The sequence below is a fragment of the Gopherus evgoodei genome, chromosome 1, assembly GCF_007399415.2.
Source record: "Gopherus evgoodei ecotype Sinaloan lineage chromosome 1, rGopEvg1_v1.p, whole genome shotgun sequence".
Lineage (NCBI taxonomy): Eukaryota > Metazoa > Chordata > Testudines > Testudinidae > Gopherus > Gopherus evgoodei.
This window is the reverse complement of record NC_044322.1, coordinates 34,888,295-34,905,594: the sequence shown is the minus strand read 5'-3', so window position 1 is coordinate 34,905,594 and position 17,300 is coordinate 34,888,295.

Below are 17,300 nucleotides of genomic sequence, written 5' to 3'. Positions count from 1 at the left end.
GCTTCCCTTTATTAATATAATAAGGACAACAACAATGATAACAACATTTCACTACCCCTGCATTCCGCACTAAAGTGATTTGTAACCCAACACCAGCCAAAGCTGATCACTTTGAGCAATACTGCTCTGTCTACTGGCCAGCTTGACAGAGTAGGTATGTTCATGTAAATACAGTTTGCTCCTGAAGTCCTTCTTCCTCCCAGTTAGCTGTCAGAGGAGAACTCATTCAGACCCTGCTTACATACATAACGTGTATGGGCCTGATTTTCAGTTCTTCCGTCCTGTGCTTGGGGGATGGACACCAAAATCTCTCAGGGTATGTCTTCACTAGTAACATTAAAGCGCTGCCTCAGGCACTTTAACGTGGCTGTGTAGTCTCAGCACCAGCTCTCCCAGTGCTATAAAAAATCACCTCCATGAGGGGACTAGCTCCCAGCTCTGTCGCACTATCTACACTGGAACTTTACAGCGCTGAAACTTGTCGACATCAGGGGGGTGTTTTTTCTGAGAAAGTTGCAGTGCTGTAAAGTGACAGCGTAGACAAGCCCTAAGTCACCTTTACACTCCCTGAATTTTGAGGCCATGTAGGGACCTACATAACCCCTGCTGTAAGTTAGAACAATCACCTGGCCACTGGCCTCTGAGAAGCAGAGAGCAGTCATAGTGCAGTGCACTCCAGCCACACTCCTAATTCCGTCCCAGTGCTGATGAGGGGGGCGGAGACAGGACTGACAGGCATCACACAAGTCCTACAGTGCTGCTGAAATTTGTGGGCTTCAACCTGATTTCACCTAGCCTGGTATGAACCAGGCTAAACTCCTTTGAAGGTGATGGAATTACAGCAGTGATCAGAAGCAGGGTTTTCCGGAATAGTCTACAGGATCCAAGCCCACACACCTTCTGACTCCAAGATCACCCTATTGGTATAAGTAATCCTGCACAGTGTTGTGAAAGTTGCAGCCGTGCACAAACTTTGGGCTAAGAGGAACTGATACTAATCTTCAGAAGAAAATGGGAAGTTTCATCTCCACTTCCCCCCTTGATATGAATCACATTTATTGTCCTTTGTTCAGAGTTAATCTTTTATAAATAGCCGAAAAGGGCTGAGGGAGGGAGAGAGGATGGAAAGGAGCTTTTGTCACAGACAGTCATTCAAGTTCGTCCTCGGCAGGAGTGTTTACTCTTCTTTGCACAAAAGCAAAAAAACAAAACTGGGAAGAAATTTGCACATCACCTGACAGAGGGTCCTGCTATGCCTGAACAAACCATCATGGGTTTCAGAAACAGCTCCTTATTCCTTTGCCTTCCAGCCATTGTAGCGGCTGAAAGGTTTGAACTTCTAAATGAAGATAATTGTAGGGTAGACTCAATTGTCCTGTAACATGCCCTTACCTCACCATGTCAATCCAATTTATTACATATTTCCCAGCCCCTTTCCTTCTTTCAGCAGGAATACTGCATCGGCAGCTGGCTGGAAAATTAGCCAAGTGAATCTTTGGCTGCATCTCTCTCTGCCCTAGGCTAATGAGAAAATTGAACTATGATTCTTTCAATCTGTCTCCTCATTAGGCTAGCAGCACGTTTTACTTTCTCAGGGGTGGCTGCAGGACTCTGTGCAGTCTGAATTGTTATCTATGCTCATTAACATTCAGGGAAGCAGTTCAGGATGTCAAGGGTCAGAGGGAAAAGATAGACGGTTCCTGTTTTACAGACGAGGATAGCCAGCTTCAATAGCCGTCAGTTGATTGCTTGAGTATCAAACTACATTAACCTCATGAGTGCAGAACTGGCCTACAGCTAGCTGTCATGTATAAAAGAGAGGTGTAGTTGACCTATCAAACCCTTTCGTAATATGACTCATTAGTAGACAAGGGAAATACATGATGATTGTACATTTTATAAAAGGTAAAAGACATCAGTGAAGAAGTTTGGGTGCTACAGTCTAGAAAAGGGACAGGATTCAGTTTGAAAACTCTCTATTTAATAATACAAAGGCTGAGACTAAAATGCAAATGAGCAAAGGTTGCTGTGCATATCAATGCTGGCAGGATGGTAGAGAGTGTGACACACTGTGCACAATTCCAGGCTATTATTTACTAATGTGAATGAAATGGCACATTACTCACACGTGTCCAGGAGTAGATTACTCAGGCAAGCCCAAATGAGAGCTAAGCGAGCCTTTATGCAACACCACTCTATTGTGTGTTTGGTACATTCACCATACAGCAAAACAATTATCAGAACATTTTGGAGAGATTTTAAATTTTTGTATGGCAGATTATTTCTGTATCCTGCCCTTTGCAAAGCCAGGTGCCTTAGTTATTTCCAGTCCAACTGTGCAAGGCTCAGAAAAAGCAAGTGATAAATCTTCGAAAAATGACCTGAAATTGCTTTTCTAGATGTAAGTGTCCTGACCAATGATTGAGACTTCAGACTACTTGGGAGTACGAGGGTCAGTTTGCCGGTCATATGTTATACCACCACACATAGTGGAGTCAGTTACTGATGATCATATAACTAAAAGGGGAGAGGAGTTGATTAATGAACTAATCAGGATGGCTGCAGTGTGAGTAGATATTAAAGTGACTGATGTTTTATAAATACCTTATGTAGACTATATAAACCTTTTTTCCAGATCTCTCCAGCTAGAAAAGGCTGAGGTAGCAGGTGCTGAGGAAAGAAACAAGGAATGAGAACAAAGGGTCATTTATTCTCGCTCAGCCATTCTAGTCACACACACACACACACTCACACACACACACACACTGCCAAGGTCTCAGTGAGCTCCTAAGCCAGAAAACAAGCCATGATTTTTTTTTCAGGTGCTTGTAAGAGCTATTAATTCTATTTTTATTTTTCTCTGTAACAAAAGCTCTTCAATAGCAGCCACATTACCCACTAGATAAGTTTTAATAACATAATTGCCCTATAATCCCATTTTTATTGCATGGTTTGCAGTTGTTTGATGTCTGGCCTGGTTAATAAATGTTACAATTATATTCTGTTCAGCTCTATCATATTTAAAGGTGTAGCCCTTCAGAGCATCCCTGTGATGTACATTTCCCAAGACAGAACTAGTCTGTTGTAGAGTGAGCTGTTCTGACCTATTAACTGGATGACAAGATACCATTAAAAAGAAAAAGATACCGGCCCCCATCACAGCATAGTGAAAGTACTAGCTTAGTACAAGACAAGCTAGAGAGACTAGTATTTGAGGGTAAACTTGGGTTGATGTTCAGATTGCATCTGATGGGCAAAGCTTTATATCAAGACATCTGGGAACACAGTCTGTGACAAAGCTGGGTTTTGAAAAATCTTTTAAATTAAGAGGTCCAGCAAATGTAAAGCGTCAATCACCATAAAACAACCCAAGGAACAAAAAAACCACAAAAGGACATAAAAGTGACCAGTTATGCAGCATTTGACCTGGGAGATGTAGTGCTCATTCAGAGTTTATGAGCAGTTTCCATCAGCAAGGTTCCTACAGCTCCCCGGCCCAATATCAAAGCTGTCCTTCCTTGTTGAACGGAAATGGAGCTACCACCCCCTGCCTGCCCAACACGGATGAATCGCCAATAGGGCATGGCTGCAAACAGCATGTGCCACTGCTTAAGCCCTAAACATGATGATTCCAATAAACCTGCTTTTCAGTTCTATACATAACCCCATGCTACTGACAAGTTTTGTAGCCCAGAGTGAGCAGGGGTACTTGGGGATTAGAAGCACATTGGCCTCCTGGAGGTGTATAGTTGGATGGTATGGCATAGCAGCTTCTAAGTTCCCTGCTTGCCAGTCCACAGGCAGTAATGAGAAAAAGGCAAGTCTTTTCTTTGCTCAGCCTGGGGTTGGGGAAGGAAAAGCAAGTTCCAGACTGGAAACCCAGGCAGGAGGAGATAAAGCCAGAGGAAAGCTAGAAACCTATTTTTGCTGGGTGATCCCTGTTTTGTGGATATCACAGCCATTGCTTGATTTCCATTGTCGTCTTTGTAGTTGTGAACTCCTGTGCACATAACAGGAGGCAGAATAAAACTCATTTCACCATCAAAATAATCTCTCTCTCCAGGTCTGGATTGAGATTTACAAACTATAGGCTCATGCCTAGGACTAAAGCTCCTGAAGTCATGTAATTATATCAGAATCAGTTTTCATTTTTTAAAAAAAAGCAAATCTCTAGCCCCATGGTTATGAAGAAAAGTTTCACTGTAACTTACCTGGGTCTGCAAAGAGCCTGAGACAAAAGCTCTGGGCAGTATGAATTGCCCCATGCATCTCAATGGGCTGTTAACCCCAATACTTACTGCTCTTGGTTGGCCCTACCAACATCACCTCAACAGAGGACTGTGTGTCTGGCAGGAAGAGAAGAGGGCATCAAGCCCAGCCCGTCCACCCAAGCAGATATTCCAGCTGTTCAGGTGTAAGTACTGGGGTGTCCCGGCTACCCATCTGAGAGAGGGAGAAGGTGGCACCTGCTGCTACTCCTGGGGGCCGGAGAAGAAAGGGGCACTAGGCCGTTGCCTATCACTCTCTGGGGATGGGGACCACTGTCATCACCACTCTAAGTGTATGGATGGGATGCATGTTGTGTTTAGGGCCCTGCATTGACTTAATCCAGCCCTATCTCTCCCTCTCTAAATCCACACCTGAGAGTTCCCAGAAGACACTGTCAGCATATTTGGGTCACAGGCAACTACAGTGAAATTGTCAGTTGTCCTGCGTTCCATCTGGGTAATATTTGTCCATTATACTTTCTTTTCATTTATAGATCTAAAATGTAGTAATAGTAACAGTTGGCACTTACATAGCCCCTTTCTGCAAATGTCCAAGTGCTTTACCTAGTGAGTAAATACCTCCATTTTACAGATAGGGAAACTGATGCACAGGAAAGCTAAGTGGGTCAGTGAGGACACAGGACAAGAGAGAAGGTCAATATTAGAAAATTGGACCCCTGACTCACCATCCCTGCTCCAAACATTGTCACGCTGCTTCCTTAGGTTAAAAAAAATATCTGCCTAGGCTCAGATCACAGAAAAGGGGAAAACCTAAACATATGAGAATATATCTCAGAAGTTCTCATTCTTCATTACTATTGCAATTTCACTTTATGGTGGGGGAGAGAGAGAGAGAGAGAGGATAATGAGACTTACAATAAATCTCACAATCAGTTTGTTATGCAACATCTGTCTAAGCAGCCCCAAACAAGAAGCTTTTATAAATTAAAGTTCAAGTGTCATATATAGTAGGTATGTAAACAAGGATGTCACAAAGATGGACACATACAGTGTATGAGTCTCTAACTGTAGATTACTAAAACAACGTTTATCAACCAATGACCCAACCCTGAGAATCTTAAAGCTAAAGGGACAGATGCTTGGGAATTGTAAATTAACATAATTCTATTGGCTTCACTAGAGCTATGTGGATTTCACACTAGCTAAGATCTGGTGCAAAATTGTGTAGTGATATTATCAAATATGTCTCTGCCAAGATCCCATTCAGCCTCTTGCTCTGGCCATGATAGAAGTTTTGCATCTTAAAACAACATGCTACCCACAGAAATATTTATTTGAGCACCACATAGCAGAACTCAAGACTGTGCAGGGTAGAGCACAGTAGCTTGTGCTCCAGTAGTCAAAAATTCTGCACTAAGGATAACAACCTTATGGATTTGGTGCTGAATTTTGAAAGAAACATGGAAACATGGAAGAAAAATGGAAGAAAATAGGTTAAAAGATTTAATTACAATAATCCCTCAAAAGTTACCAATACACAATTGGGAGCAAAGGTATTGGGCATATTTGGGGGATTAATTTGAGCTTTGGCGTGGTCTCTGCCTTCCCATGAACATATATTGCACAAAAGCAGAAGCCTGGATCACATTCAGCTTGCCAAGGGGATTAGAGTTTTGCTTCAACAGTAGTCCCAAGGTGTGATCAAACCTAATGAGGTCCAGGCTTTAGCTCCTACCTTTAACCTTCAAGCCTGTAAGTTTTCCGCTCTAGTAGTAGTATCGTTTAGCCCCTAGTTTCTATCTTCAATATACCAGTTACTGTTTGTAACCCTCTTGACAAGTTTCTTTGATGGCTGTCACACTCACTAGGCTTGGTGATAAGGCATCCAGTATTGTCAGATCTTTTAATTGCATTAAATACCGTCTAAGGACAGCCCCAGGTGCTCTATTCCAGATAAGATGGATTCCCCTGTTAAACATACATGATGTGAGGAGGAATGATGTGCAGTAGCAGGATATTTGTGGCTGCGCTCTCCCCTGTACCACTAAGAGGTGACTTAAAAAGCTGGCCAAAGGACTTCTGTGGCAATTTTAATCATAAGGGCTACAGCTACCACACAGGAAACCAGGTGTCTGGTATAGCCTCAAGTGATTGACCTCTCACCTACAATAAAGAAGGCTGGAATTTTTATTTTTTTTTAGTGTTTTGTTTTTTAACCACAGCAGCCATGGACCAAAGTAGCAAAATTTCATAGGCCAACATTAAATTTCATAAATGTACTTTCATGATTAATATCAACCAACCAATGCTTTATGTGACAGAAATGGTTCACCACTCAGCTAACAAAATAAAAATAATGTCCAAGTACTTTTTAGTTTGTTGGAGCTTTAATTTGAAACATTCCAGGACTCAAGGGGTATATTTATGTCTGATGTGTTCAAAAACACAACAACTTTCAATAAAATCAACTTAACTAAGAATCTAAACAGGAAAGAATAACTATAGAAATGGTGATGTTATTTGAGTTTATGGTAAAGCATGCTGTATAGACAAACACATTGGTTTTGTGTGTCTATATTTATCCTTTAGCAATGCAGTGTAATGTGAAAAGGATCTTTCAGCTCTTGCACTGGGAATGGACTCAAAGACAACTGCAATATTTGTCAAATCTGGAAAACATTCTGTGAAGTCTGCCAGAGCTGAATGATGATGTTTTTCATTCAGCCTGACAGAGCTGATTTCTCGCATGTACCTTCTAAATGAGCAATTTTCAGGGATTTTTTTAAAAAAAGGCAAACTGTTTGCATTTTATGTTTTTCCCAGAGTTTAGGTGTTTAACAGGAAACAGTTAATTTCACATTTTCTGTGATGTCTGTGAAAGTAACAGCCTGAAACTCCACAAATGGTGGGTTTGAGAACTCATAGCCAGAATCTATTTCTATGGGTACTACAATGGAGAATTCCAAAGAAGCATTAATATACAAAGCAGCAGGATGAAACAAGTAGAGAGGATGCGTACCACCAGCAGGGAGATTCTCAGATGCTGATAAGCAAGGAGCAGCAGTAGGAAGAGGGCTTAGGGTTTCTGCTGCCTTCCATATTAGTTGTGCAGAAACAATGTTTTCTTTCTTTCAGAGTTAATAGTAACAGAAAACAGAGTAGCGTACCTGCACTGTACCACAGATACAGTAAACTATTTTCAGACTGGATTTTAGAGCAGCCATTCACTAGAGAAGTTGACTCTTGTTTCAAGAGCATAGAATCATAGAAGACTGGGATTGGAAGAGATTTCAGGAGGACATCTAGTCCAACACCCTGCTCAAAGCAGGAGTAGCCCCAACTAAATCATCCCAGCCAGGGCTTTGTCAAGCCTGGCCTTAAAAACCGCTAAGGATGGAGATTCCACCACTTTCCTAGGTAACCCATTCCAGTGCTTCACCACCCTCCTAGTGAAATAGTTTTTCCTAATATCCAACCTAGACCTCCCCCACTTCAACTTGAGACCATTGCTCCTTGTTCTGTCATCTGCCACCACTGAGAACAGCCAAGCTCCATTCTCTTTGGAACCCCCCTTCAGGTAGTTGAAGGCTGCTATCAAATACTCCCCTCACTCTTCTCTTCTGCAGACTAAATAAGCCCAGTTCCCTCAGCCTCTCCTCATAAGTCATATGCCCCAGCCCCCTAATCATTTTCATTGTCCTCCACTGGACTTTCTCCAATTACTCCACATCCTTTCTGTAGTGAGGGGCCCAAAACTGGACACAGTACTCCAGATGTGGCCTCACCAGTGCCGAATACAGGGGAATAATCACTTCCCTTTATCTGTTAGCAACACTCCTACTAATGCAGCCCAATAATGCCATTAGCCTTCTTGGCAACAACGGCACACTGTTAACTCTCATCCGGCTTCTCATCCATTGTAATCCCCAGGTCCTTTTCTGCAGAGCTGCCATTTAGCTAGTCGGGCCCGAGCCTGTAGCAGTGGGCGGGATTCTTCTGTCATAAATGCATGACTCCGCACTTGTCCTTGTTGAACCTCATCAGATGTCTGTTGGCCCAATCCTTTAATTTATCTAGGTCACTCTGGACCCTATTCCTACCCTCCAGCATATCTACCTCTCCCTCCAGTTTAGTGTCTTCCACAAATTTGCTGAGGGTGCGGTCCATCCCATCATCCATATCATTAATGAAGATGTTGAACCAAACCTGCCCCAGGACCGACCTGTGGGGCACTCCGCTTGATACCGGCTGCCAGCTAGACATAGACCCATTGATCACTACCTGTTGAGCCCGATGACATAGCCAGCTTTTTATCCACCCTAAAGATCAAACATCCAAGTTTTTTTTTCTCCCAGCACTTTGTACAATGGGCTTTGGCAAAAGTCACAGAGTAGAAAATGTGAAGGATGGGTGGCTATACAGATTCTAAACTGTGTGTGCTGTATACACAAGGCTGAGAGGTTAGATTTTTATTTCTGACTTCCCACCTAATAATGGTAAAGCAAACGACTATGGAAAATGTTCCATACACATATTTTTACTTAGGATGTTTGACTCTAGTAGTGAAATTGTTTTCTTGAGACCCATGTCTGATACAAGAAATGAAAGGCACTGCCAAAACACAGGAACTCATTTTAGTTGAGCTATTAAAGCCAGATATATTGAGCTGCCTCTGAACATTACACAACAACTATAGTCTCACATCCTCTTTTTAAAGGTTGCCTAGCTATTAGCGGAGTTAGGAAGGGTCAAAAGCAATAATACAGGAATGATATAAGACTAAAGCTCTGTGACATTCCCCCTTTCTCTTTTCTCCAGCAAAAACTTGATCTTTGCTGGCTTAGCCATGTACTAGAACTTAGTATTTTGGTCCTGTTATCAGAGATGTATGCAGTCATAAGACTAAGTATATAATGAAACCCTCACAGTGTTTACATTTAACACACAAATATTGACTGGTGTGATAAGAAGAAAATGTCTGCAAGTAGTCTATCTCTGTGTCTTTTGACACATTTTAAAATGGTACATATAAAAAAGCAGCTAAATGAACAAAAATAGGTAAATGCTATAGCTGAAAGGTGTTGAAATGGGAGCAAGGCGTTGCAGATAACAAAACAGGAGAGACAGTAGAAGTTTACACTTCAGCTCTTCACTGAAAGAAGCTTAGGAAGCAAAAGAGGACAAACAGGAAACAAAATGTTTGCAGGATTGGGGCATTACTGTGGGGTTTTTTATACATACATATTCTCAATTCACTGGAAGGAATATTACTGCGTTGCCACTTACCTCTCAAATGTTGTTGTGAATTTTATCCAGTGTAATTTCCTTCAAGATTCTTTTTAAAGTTTTGCAGAACCATTGGCCTGTTTGTTTGGAGAGAAGGAGAAGCAAGGTACAGTAAAGCTGCAGTGGGTCTCTTTCCCAAAAGACCTACCAAAACAACAGGGTCAACACACAGACTTAGAGCTCAATGCTGAAAAAATATACAGGTAACTTGACTCTCCCGAGAGTCCCATTAAATGATATTAAATGATGCATCTGAAGAAGTGAGGTTTTTTACCCACAAAAGCTTATGCCCAAATAAATCTTTTAGTCTTTAAGGTACCACCAGATTCCTTGTTGGTTAAATGATATAGGATGACTTACTGGAGTAAAGCTGCTCATAGATGTCACAGTTGCAGGAGTCTGACCTTATTGTATCTTCTTGATGATGATTTATTTTTATATTTTTGAGGGGGATGAAAAACAATGTTTTTGTAAATAAATATTAATGTATCCATTTCCATAATCTGCTAACTGCATCTTCTCCAAGTGATGATTTAATTGTACCAGTGCAATTAAATTAGCAGTGAGATCCACAACTGTAACTCAGAATTCAAAAAATCCGATGCAGATTTATATTAGGACATGGGTGGGATGAACCTCTCCAGAGGCAGATTAAGGTTTCGTGGGGCTCTGGGCCAGAACAAAGGGGAGGTCCCCTCCCCACACCTTCTGCCTGTGGCTCCGCCCCCTTTCTGCTCCTTCTACCTATGGCCCTGCGCACAGCCCCACGCTGTTCTGCCTCATCCCCCTGCATCCACGCCCTTCTTCCTCCCACTGTCCCGCCCCATTCCACACACCCTCACTGTGGCCCCCATCTGCTCCTTTCTGCTCCCCACCATAGCCCCAAGACTGGAGAAGCTCTCCCCCCACCCCGCACCAGGGCCCTGGGGCATCAGCAGGGGGGATGAGAGCTCTCCCAGCCCTGAGGCTGCAGCAGGGAGCCAGACTCCTCCAGTGCCGTGGCCACAGCAGGGGTCTGGGTGCTGGGGCTTTCCCTGCCACCCCGCACTTCTGTGCAGGATGGGCATTGGGGCGCCGGGGCTTCTCACACTCTGCCTGCTCGACACCGGGCCTACTAGTGCCTCTCCATACTGGGGGGCACTAACTAAAAGGAAGGACATGTGACTTCTCCAGGTGTCTCCTCCCCACACCGATCCCAACCAGGGCCCGCACTCTCTTCCTCCCACCCCAGCACATGTTACCTGAGGGGGGAAGGGGCTTTGTCCTCCTGCTGCTCTGGCTACTCCCCCCCAGCACATTTGGCTGCCTGCCACCATCCCTGGCAGGCCTAGGTGAGGAGTTGCCTGGGGGAAAGCCTGGCTCGGGAGGGGTGGCAGTGGCAGGGGAGTGGAGGGAAAGGGGGTTCCAGCTCAATCAGCTGCTCTCCCCAGAAGCTGACCCTGGACAGGGAGTGGGCTCGGGGTTGGCTTTAGGACATGCAGGCCCCGATTCAAATGAGCTGCCGCCAAAATGCCACTGAAGACAAGATAATGGCAGCAATTCAGTGGCAGCTCAATCGGTTGTCGCTGTTTCCAGCAGCACTTTGGTGGAGGATGCAGGGCCTCACTTCCAGATGCTGTGGGACCCTCTTAGGTGCAGGGCCTGATTCCCGGGAATTGCCCTAAAGCTGGCCCTGAGTGAGCTGCTACCCTTCCCCAGCCAGGCTTTTCTCCCAGCTGCTTCGGGTAGCATTCCAGCATGCCTGCAGAGGCTCTGGCCCTACTACTTCTCTCCCCGCCCAGCGCTGCTGCCGGGGAGCAGGGTCTAGGGGTGCAGAGACTTCCCTCACACTACCCTGGGGGCAGGGTGCCCATTTTTCCAAGGGTCCCCAATTGGCTGGAGCCCGTGGGCCCAGTGGATAATCCACCCCTGAGCCTCTCACATGCTAGCAAAGGACTTTGAGATTGTCAGAAATTTCCTTAATCACTGAAAAAAAGCCAACAAGTGCCCGAAGGAAAGCTATTATTATGAGACTCCGTTATTATGGTACTAGAGCCATTATAAAGTAACTCTGTTTCTGTGTTGTTGATCGGAGCCACAACTGTAACATATCTATTTATTTCTTTATGTTCAACCGAGCAGTTACGGCAAATTGAGAGTTGTACAAGTCAGGGGAACTGGCAGTACTGATTAGGTGAGGGTGTCTCAATGAATTACTATAACAAATCTCCTAAAGTCACCCTGTATTGGGACTCTAGACTGATTTACTCCTTTTGCTTGGTATTTTTTCTCCATTCTGTAGACTATCTTTAATCCCCACACCCACCTCAGTGTTTAGCTGTCCCACTTCTTCTTTCCTTGTTTTCTTTTTATTTATCCAGCTATAGAACCTTTTACTATTAGTTTACAATTAGTTTTAATTCCCTTTGCAAGGTCTATCTCTGCTTGGCTTTTGGCAGTTCTCACTTTAATCGTACACATTTTGACTTTCAAGAAGTTCCTTCCTAGATGATCCACCCCATCTTCCATTCCTTGTAGGTTTTTCTGCTTTCTCTTAATCACCTGTTTGAGATACTTGGTCTGCAACCCTTCCCTGATTTTTTCCCCTTGTTTGGGATGCAGGCTTCAGATAGTTTCTGCAACTTCATCTTAAAGTAATTCCAAGCCAACTCCACATTCAAATCCTTGAGTTCTTTGATCCAGTTCACTTTCCTAATAAATTCCCTTAATTTTTTCAAGTTAGCTCTTTTGAAATAAAGGATCCTAGCTGCAAATCTATTTTTGTTTATCCTTCCATTTTGTTTAACTGAATTAGCTCATGATCACTCCAACCAAGCGTGACCTTGCACTCCATATATTTTATGGAAATATGTTTATAAGTGTGAACATGATGTAACTGAAATATGCTTCATGCAAAAGGTCTCTTGTAAGGTATCATTACAAAGCTTATGATCTACTGAGTGTTTTCATCCTATTTGCATGCATTATTTCAATGTCCAGAATTAGGAGAATAAGATATAAACTTGTATTACTATGTAAACATGTTAAGTGGAAGACATTAAGGGTGCTTCAGAATCTGTGAACTGTGAATGAGTTTGTTTACCTGCAAACCTTCCTATATATGTGTCTTCCAGGTACTAGGTAATGAAGAAGGAGGTCTTACAGTGCCATGTGATCATATCACCTGAACTGGAATCCATCTTTAACCTGATGCTTTTCCATTTGGAAGGAGGGTGGGAGCCCAGAGGGACACAAAGGATTCCCACCTTGTGCCAAAGATATAAAATTGGGTGGAACAGAACAAAGGGGGCTGCCAGTCATGAGAAATCCCCGAGTTACCACCTGAGCTGGAACTAACAAGGGCCGTACGAGAGGAACAGATTGGGCCCAGACTAGGAAGGAGTCTAGTCTGTGAAAGAAGCTTATTGGAACATCTCTGAGGGTGAGATTTATCTGTATTCAGTTTCTTAATATATTAGGCTTAAACTTGCATCATTGGCTGTTAGGTCCACTCCCTCTGGGGCACCTGGCATTGGCCACTGTCGGAAGACAGGATACTGGCCTAGATGGACCTTTGGTCTGACCCGGTACGGCCGTTGTTATGTTCTTATTAAGTTCCAACTCCAATCTCCTGTTCTGGGGCAGTCTGCCAGGCACTCTGTCCCAGAGCTCAGCACACCAGGGCTTCTTGGGTCCATGGCAGCCCTCCAGGCAGACTGCCATTGAGTCTGGGCTCCATTCCTTTTCACAAAGAATTTTGAAATGTTTGGGTTTTGTTCCAAACCAAAATGAAACCAAATTTCGTAATATTGAAGTCCTCCACAAAACAGCATTACTTTTCTCCACCCAGCTCTACTTTCAATTCATCAGCTGGCTACCAGTGTTAATGAACTAGCCTTCCCTTGAAATGGCAAGTCTTCCTGAAATTATAACTAGACAAAGAAATAGGGTCCCCCACATAGCAAAACAATTTTTTGGAGAAGGTTTGATTTGATTTATTTTACAAACTCTCTCTCCTGAAATTAATGTTTGTTGCTCTTGAAAAGAATACTTGTACATCAGCTTTGACTGAAAAGGATAAAAAAAGGAAGAACTTTGATCAAAACTCTCGTGTTATTTTTCAAAGAGGCCAGCTCTCTTTGTGTTAAGACCAGTTTACAGGATAATTTTGGGAACTACTGAGGCCATCAGTACTGACCACAAGTTCTAGCTTTAGCCTGAAGACTTTCATATACCTCCATTAGAGCCCTGAATGGTTGGCTGAGAAAATGAAATAGAGCCCATGGGTACCAGACAGAGAGAGCCCTTTCCATTAGCCCCAGCTAGCATTTGACATAAGGATTTCTCTGTCTGGTTCACTGGTTCACTGATGTGTGGATCCTTTTAAAAAAAAATCTGAAGTTCTGCATTCACCAATTGAGGGAGCTGAGAATAGAGAATTGGATCTTGCCCTCTGCCAATAGATGTGATAGGGTGTGATGTGGAGGAGCTGACAGGATTTACTGGGTAGGCCGCATGTAAATCCTTGTTCACAGAAGCAGGTCTGTGCATGAGGTTAGCATTCTCAATAAGTTTCACTAAGAATTGGATTTTCATTTCTGTGACACCATTTCTTGTTTTTGTTTACAGTCATCTTCATCATGGCTTCCTCTTCCTCTTAACATTCTGCTGAAAAAAGACCGTGGGCCAACTTGTCAACGCAAATGGTGAGTCCCATCAGCCATATGCAAAGTGGGAGAATCATCTGTGGTATGAAAAATGGGAATTTGAAAACAGGCCTCTTTTAGGAATCTATTCAGATGTTTCAGACTGAGTCCTGCTCCATTTATTCCTGAGTCCCTGCAGCTAGAAATAGAATGACCAGCCCTCGATAGGGAATGGGTTATTTCTAGAGCCTCATGACATCCTTCTTATTTTCTGTATTTTTCCATTTTATTTTTCTGGAAATCATGTCTTGTTTTAGCTGTCAAAAATGTTTTTTCTTTTTATTACATTTGCATTAATAAAATACCCCAAATGACCTTGTATAGACAAAATCAGTCTATAAATCCGAGTTATTTACACTACATCATTTTATCAAGCATAAAGCATTATTCCATGCCTTGAGATATTCACTCCCTACCACCACCACCACACACAGACACCCCATAGCTAACCACCCCAAAATACCTGGACATCTCTTTAGGGTTTCCCTCCTCGAAATTTACCCAGTACTGCATTCCCCACTCAGTGCCACAAATCCCATGGGACACTGCAGATCTTCCCAATCCCTACTGTTTCCTTCTCCAGCTCCCTGCTCCCACCAGCTCCCACTCTATTTACCCAGGGATGCTCCCTGGGCACCCTCATTTTCCCTTCTATATTCCCTCTCTGCCATTGAACCTCACCCACTCAAGCCCCCATTAACCTCTCCCCCTTTAAATATTTCCCATCCCACACTGAGTTCCAGGGACCCCCTCCTCTATACCCCTTTATATATTTCCTCTGCCTCCCTGAACCCCTAACTCTACCCTTCTGGCCCTGGTCTTGCCCTCCTCCCCCAGGAGGTGTCAGGTCCTGCCTCCAGGGCGGTGGAGGTCCTTGGGGGGGGGGGTGCAGAGCAAGCCCCTCCTGCAGTGGTGGTTCCTGTCTCTGGAGCTGGGCCCAATGCCAAGCTTTGTGGCCTGGTGCAGCACTGGTCAGGTTTGGCCTGACCATTCCTTTCTCATGATGATGGCAAGGCAGCCAGGCCAAATTTGAGTGAGTGGTTCTGTGACCCCATGTGCCAGGTCACAATGCCACGCTCTCAAATTTGGCCCGGCTGCCCCCATATTACTGTGTACCCCAGGTCACAACTCCTGGAGTGGGGAGCCCAGCCCAGGTCTGAGTGACAGAAGCCACTGCTGCATGGTGAGGTTTTACTTCCTTTTTGTTTTATATTATTTTGCATTTGCAAAATCCACAGAGTGCTTGCTAGAGCACTCTGATCTGAAGTAGCTGCTGGATATCCTGGCATTTCCAGGGTGTTGTGTGAAACTGGGAATTGGACAAAACTGTGCTTCTAATTCTTTGCACAGTATCACAGAGCCACTCCCTCTGGTTGTCCAGGGACCTCATTTTGACCAAAGCTGTAGCTAATTTTCTATCAAACTGAAAGAACCTGGTACCAGTTGCAGGTCTAACTCCTGGTAGGGCCCGTCAGAAGTTATGCTCTGAGGCACCTGAAGGCAGCGCCTGACCTTGCTTCACCAAAGTGGTATTTTCTGTCATACTACAGCAACTTCATCAACTTGCCATGTGTTCTGTAGTCCCTGACAGGAGCTAGGATTGTAAAGCTCCTTTTCCGATATCTATGGCTATGGCTTTCTGCAATGATCCCCACTGCAACATGAAGCACTGGAAACTGTTCCGCCTGAGCAGCTAATCTCAATGACCGAGGCCCCTCAAACCAGCATAAAACATTTTTGTGCCACACTATTTCTTTTCAGGGTGAAAAACCCTTAGATTATGGGCTATTTTAGGATCAGAAAGCTCATATGGCAACACTGACCACCCATGTAAGCTGTTGAATATCACTTTGCACTTTTATTTATTTCTGTTGATGTTAGGCAGTGGCCTACAGATCTTTCATGTCCAGGGGCGGGAGCAAAATGATACCTGATCAGACCTGGCTGCCTACAAAAGGCCTCCATAGTAAAGATGCCATTCTTTCAGGCACAAGAGTCTTGCCCAGTTAGAAATGCTGAGTCCCTGGCCACCAGAGAAGATCGCCTCATTTACCTTTGGAAGTGACACCATGTTGAATTTGGACTAGTGCACCCAAAAAAATGTATGGCCTTATAAAATGGAGGCCAGGCAAGTTAGAAACAAGGAAAGGCTAGGTCAAGAGACTCCTTAGTGCCTGCTTATTCTTCCACATCTGGGCTACTCACCTTCTTGTCACTCTATGGAGAACTGCTGCAAGGCAGGGCTATAGGTGAAGCATGGCAGCATGCAGCAGCAGCTAATCTGGCCTGGTTGTCCCCCATTGCGACCAGGGGACAGCAGCCCCAACATTAGGGTGTGGTGACCCACAGGGGATGACAGCCTGTTTCCTAATATTTTAGGAGTGGCAGGAAATCCCCAGTCCTTTATTACATCTTTCCAGAGCACTTGAGCAGGAACAGTTACAGTTTGTTTAGGGCAGCTCTCGCCCTCCTAAGTGTAGTTTCACAGCATTCAGTGCTCTGCTGATCCTGTTTTATGATTTGAGTCCTAATTCTGATTCCGCCAGCGGGCCTTCCTCCCATCAGAAGAAAAAAGATCTTTATAAAAAATTCTAAAGTGTGCACCCATAGAGGAATCTGCATGGCTTTTTGGGTTGGTCTGTTCTGTGTTAATTTGCCAAGCTGCATATCATGAAGGGAAGCTGGGGAACTGGGTGCTGAGGCTTAGCTACCATGCTCCACTCTGTAAAGGTGAGTAGGGGAACCAGTGCTGAGTTATTTATAGTATCTTTGGGAGTTTGTCCCTATAACCCTGCCTTAGGGGGCTCAGCCATTGCACCAAATATAGTTCAAGTGGCTCAACCTCACTGCCCCCCATACAGGGGCTTACCTTGTCTTGTATCCCCAGCAGGGGTTCCATCAGGTAGGAGCAGGTGTTGTATCCCACCCCCAGGAGTTGTGATGTTGTGGAGTGCATACTTGGGTCCTGCCTACAGATCAGGTCCAGCCCCTGGCATTGGGATCTAGAAGCCCTGGGTGGGGCTGGAGAGTGAGCCCACCCCCACCACTCATCCCACAGCAGCTCCTATCCTTTCAGGCTGGGACCAGCTCCCCCTACTTG